The following is a 6,000-nucleotide window of genomic DNA, read 5'->3' as shown; positions in this document are numbered from 1 at the left end:
CCCACTTCTCATCAAGTCTAAGGTATCTACATACCATACTCCCCCAGATTTTGCCATCTTTTGTAAAGATGGCATATCAATAAATCTTTTGGTTTGGGTTCTATCTGTGCTCTGTAAACTTTATATGTGCTCGTAAGCACCATCTTACTATCTTTGAGGGTAGTCCAGCATGAATGCTGAAATTTAGCTATTTCTTTACATAGGGGTATCAGCATTAGTGATCGTTGTACTCCCCCTGACGGTCACATTCATTCTTTAATAGATCATCTCTTGCTTTCAATGCATATTACTAAACTGTCTCATATTTCTCCCCCTCGAAATGTGGCTTGAACTTTTCTGCCACAATTTCGAAAACTATTCACAACTTTCATGAATGAGGAAACTTTTATTTCTTATTTCATCCACATGATTACGACATGCAGAATCAAGTAATTTGTTACTTTGTATGGGAATACCTTTTATTCATTTTACTTTGAAAACTCAATAGAGTCCTTTATTCGATATGGCAGTACTTTTTTTCTCGATTCACTTCACGAACTTAATAGAGTCCTTTATTACCAATACTTTAGCAAGTCACGCTCGCATATCTTTCTTATTTTGAGGTTCGCATGTAACTTTCCATTCTTCTTAAACTCATTGAGTGCTTAATCACTGTGACACAATAGAAGTGCCCGATCAATTCTAGAATAGCAAAGCTACTCCAAACTTTTCTCCCAATGTGGGATAAACCAGCACTTTAGTCATCACAACTTTTCTCCCGCCATGCAGGATTAGCACTATGCCAACTTTACCTCGTCATGCGGGTATTGTTTCATACTTTTTCCAGACATAAATACCAGGATTGGCTCAATATCAAATTCAAAAATAAATCTGAATATTCCATGACACACATGCTTAATTCGACGTTGGTCAAATTAAACATGTATGACTTATCACAATTTTGAATGAACTCAAAATGAATTCTTCTTGATCGAGAGAACATAAGAGAATTTCCTGAACTAAGCTCTTATCGGTCTATCTTCTTTTCTTGGATCAATATCCACGAGTACTTTTCTTTTCAAGACATTCTTTAAAGAGAATACACTTTCTCTTGTGATGACCTTCTTTCTTTATGAGTAGCAAGTACTCCGTTCATTTTCTTTTGTCCCTTCAAGAAGGACTACATGCAAATCTTTGTCTGAACAGATAACAATTAAAACTTTAAGTTCTATTCTATATCACCGTTGGGCAGAAATAGAATAATCTTTTACATTAATTCCATATCACCGTTGGGCAGAAACGGAATTAACGTATGAAAAACTCAATAAACTTTAAAACCATATATTTGCTACTCAGAATTAAATTCTCCCGTTGGTTCGAATTTAATTAGAAGATAATCAACTTTATTGCAGCGAAAACTAGAAAAATACATTTCTCTAATTTAAGATCAGTTCTTTATCTATTCTCTGAAAAAAAATCACTATGATGCAACATTTACCATGGACTTTAAACTTTAAGCTATAACTCATTAAAAAAAATATAATATTGTTATCATCAACGTTGGTCAGAAAATAACAATACTATAATTAACTTTAGATTTGTCTCCTTTGAGAATTATCTTTATAATTTCAATGATGCTCAACTTTGAGACTTCAAATGGCATAAAAATGCCAAAACTCAACTTTGACTTTAAACAGCGGAAGCTTTTCTATCTTTTACTCACAGGGAAAAAACTTAATTTAAGACTTTTCGACTATTCTTCCAATTAAATCTTCTCATTGGTTCCGACTTAATTGAAAGATAGCAATAGTATAATAGCGAAATCTTTTCCTATCTTTTATGGCAGCGGAAAACTTTTCTTTCTTTTCACAAACTGTACTTGGTACACATTTTCTCTCTAAACAATTTATCCCGTTGGTTCAAAATTGAATAGAGATAAAACTGTACAAAACTTACTCAAAGTAAGCTCTTTAATTATGCGCTTAACAAATAATTCTCCCATTGGTTTGAATTAAAATTAAGAGTAACAACTTTAAAACTTTGCAGCGGAAACATGTAAAATTCTATGTCCAGAGGCATTGTACTCTTTTATTCTCCTAATCAATATACACATTGGTGCAGAGTTGAATGGAGAACAAACTGGGAGCAAAACTATCTTAAAATCATTCAAAATGCCTCTGGAAAAATAGAAAATACAAAATTTTCGTTCACTGTGTATTCGGCCCGGCTTCCCAGCTCGGCCCAAGGCCTGCTACGCTCGGCCCGGCAGCTTCTCGCGCGCGCCTGGGCCTGAACGCGGCCCGGTAGCACCGGGCGCTGCTGGCCGTCCATCACGATGGACGGCTATCAGCCGATCTCGCGGGAACAAACCCCGCCGGCCGGTTCCTTTCCCCTGGAAACCTAATCCCATTTTCTCGGGCCCGACCGGCGGCGCCGCCGTCGGCGGCTCTCTCGCCGTCGCGGTCGAGCGCCGCTGAGCTCGGCTCGGCGCCAAGGCGCCGCCGTGCGTAGGCCGGCGACTCTTTCTTCTCTCCTCCCCCTTTCCGTCCGCAGCGCACAGAGGCGAGCACGGAGCGGCGTCCGCCCGTGGCGGCCAGAGGAAGACATCGGTGCCGCCGCGGTGCCTCTCGCCGGCGTGTGCGTTCGCCTGTGAGTGAGCGCGCCGCCGTCGAGCGGCCGTGCGGTGGTGCTTGAGCCCGAGCTCGAGCTCGCGCGCTTGTGGAGCGGCGGCTCGGTTCCTTCACCGCGCGACGGTGGTCATGCACCGGTGAGCCCGACGCCTCTGGTGCTCTTCCGCCCGGCCTTGACCGGCGGTGGTAGCGGCGATGTGACCCAGGTGAGTCCCGCCGCACCTCTTTCTTTTCCTAGGGTTAGGGTTTGGGGCTTTGCGAATTCGATTAGAATCGATTTCTGTCTTTTCTTTCGATTCGCACTGAAATGATGCAATCCTTCGAATCCTCCAGACCAAATAGGGTTTGGGATTCATTTGCATTGTCGATCCTAGATCGATTTGATTTCTTTCTTTCTTTCTCCTCTGTCTCTTTCGATTCGCAAGCAAATCCTCATTCCCAATTTGATCTACACAATCTGAGTAGGCTCTTGATACCAATGTTAGATTTTAGGATCATCAGAGAGTAGATCAGTGGGGTTCCTTCTCTTCTTTTCTTTACCAGTGATACAAGTTCTAGATTTACAGCTGATTGCAGAGAGGAGAGGAAAAGGACCTTCCCCAGTGGAGCTTGAGGTGCCTGCTATCTCGCGTTCCTCGGTGAAGATCCGCGCAGGGGCGGCGACGGTCGGAGCAGTGGAGTGGCAATGGTGATGCAGTGACGTCCTGGCATGCCGGCGCGGTGCAATGACAGGTGCTGGTGGCGCTTCCCGTCGCTGACAGCCTCCCTTAGTAGATCGGATTAGGGTTTTGAGGTGGGGAACAGTGGCGGCGGTGAACCTCGTGTGTTGTGCCGCTGGTCCTCACCTCCCTTTTATGGGGCTGCGCGACGGGGGCCCATCAGCCTTCCATGGGTTGGGCGCCCCCGATCAGGGCGCGAGTTAAGGTCCATTTGGTCCGTTGGGCCCAAATGGAGGAGATCAATACTAACACTTTCATTTCACGAACCTAAAACACCCAGGTTCGATTCGCTTGCAGCAATGCAAAACTAGTCCTTACCACATAACAAAACTGCAGTCGGGTGGCATGTGAGAAATATCCTTCTACGCTATTCTCTGCTAGAAAAGAATCTTCTATGCATGAGATACTAAATAAAGTTTATTTGCAAAACCTCTTCAGGGATGGGTGTAACTTTTCGCGACGAACCTAATGACGATAATTAATCGATGATTGGCTACAATAATGCTACAGTAACCATCCTCTAATTATACGGTCAAAGGTCTCATTAGATTCTTCAAGGTTCCTAGCGCGGGGTTCTGGAGTTGGTTTTGTAAACTGATTTTGTATGACACTGTAATTAGCGGTCAAAATGTTACTATTCCCTGACATAGCAGCCTATTGAATATCATTGTATGCGACAATGCTTCCATTCACCAACCAAAACATACGGATGTTCATCCACAGCGCTAAAGTGAGATATAATAATGTCACGAGGGGCCAAAGGCAGAATGGCAGGGCAAATAAGCACAAGCAGACCGTGATCCGATGACGAAGACATGACGAAGACGGAGGAATTCCAGAGACTGAATAATGAGCAAGCGATGTCATAAACATTGCTATTATCTATCAACAGCAACGAGATGGGCTAATTAGCTACAAGTGCAGCTATATAAATAGCCCTTTGTAGTGTACAGCTCTTCTCTAAGATACAAACGTATAAAAAATTTACTAATAGAATTTAGAGCGAGAATAACAGGATTCATGCATTTATCTGCAAACAGATAATGTGGCACCATTTGCAAGTTTAGATAGCGGGTTCAGTTATTCTCTCTCGGAATTATGGCGGTTTTTTCTTTTTTATATTTTTAAAAAATAAAAATTTCAAAAATATATGTCCGTTTTGAAATATTTCAAAAATACCCCCCGGTCGCCCTCCCAAAGGGCGACAGGCTCTAAGTGTAATTTTTTTTTTAAATTTGCAACGAGATCCCCAGAAAAAAAGGGGCATGTCGCCCCCCCAACGGGCGACCGCTGGGCCCAGCCCACGGGCGCGGCAGGGGGGCCTGTCGCCCCCCCCCCCGGGCGACCGGGGTGTGCCCCCTTATATAAGCTCCAACCCTCCTCTTTCCTCCTCATTTGAGTCCGAAAATTCCACCAAAAATCCAGAAAAAAATAGAAGAGTGAGGAGAAGGAAAGCGGCGAAGCCCTGCCGGATTCAGCACTTGTGATCTGCAGGTTAGTACATTTAGTTTATATATTGTTATATTTAAGGAGTACGTATTTAAGTATGAGTAATTTAAGTAGGGGTGAGTAATTTAATTTAATTAGTGCTATAGTAGAACCATTTAAGTAGGAGTTTAATGATACTTTAGTTTGTAGTTACGTAGTAGTAAATTAGTTTAGAAAATTAGTACTACGTATTTATTATTACAATTACAGTACTATTAGAGACGTGTTTATAAATTAATTATGATTTAGAATAGAATTTGGCATATGCAGTATATAATTTGAGTGTCATCACGTAGTTATGAATACTTATACGTTGTAGTTGAATTTCATACTTAGTTTTTAAGTATTATTGAATAAGGTAGTGAAGTAAAGAGTATAACTCGATAAGTATTATGTGATATACAGATATGTCGAGCAAGATGCAGTTTCAAGTATTTTATGGTGAATACAATGTTATGTAAGGGTCAAATGGAGTAGATCTTTCTGTCTTTAAGCGCACATCTAGCGGCATAGATAAACCTCTGGAAAGGAGTTTTGGTTCCATATGTAAATGGCTGCAGCGTGGGTTCCATGTTGATCCGTTGACACATGTGATCACTGTCCAGTCTCTTGTTAATTGGGAGGTAGAAAGTGAATTATGAGAATTGATGATGATACACAGCACTGATGACTGGCAGAAGTACATGCAAGCAGCTCTAGAGCGTGGGTGGCCTCTGGCCATTCTTGTTCAAATTCGGGAGAAGACACAAAATGAAATCCAAAATTGTGCAGATCAAGGAACTCCGAGTATTCGAAGAGAGACCAATTATGTTGAGCAAGATGAGTCAGAAGAGACAGAGAACCGAAACATGGGACCACAGGGCCTTGCTGATGAGGGAGAGATGATATATAGCATTGTGGACGAGATGGAGGCAGAAGACCAAACCGCAATAGAGATGGAAGAATATGAGGGCTCATCTGATGACGAGCAGTACTCATTGCCAAAAGAGTGGAAGGAGCATGGTTTTGGCAGTCATGTCGTAGAAGATGTACGAAATCAGGAGTGGGAGTACAGAAGGAATGAGGTAGTGCAAGGTGCAACATATCCAAACATTGAAGCCGTAAAAAATGTTGTGAGACTATGGGCAATATCATTGAAACGAGAATTCAGAGTCGAAAGTCTGGTAGTAAAGAATATGAGGTGA

This window comes from Panicum virgatum, chromosome 9N (assembly GCF_016808335.1).
Source record: "Panicum virgatum strain AP13 chromosome 9N, P.virgatum_v5, whole genome shotgun sequence".
In the NCBI taxonomy this organism is placed as follows: Eukaryota; Viridiplantae; Streptophyta; class Magnoliopsida; order Poales; family Poaceae; genus Panicum; species Panicum virgatum.
Note: the sequence above shows the minus strand (reverse complement) of the source record.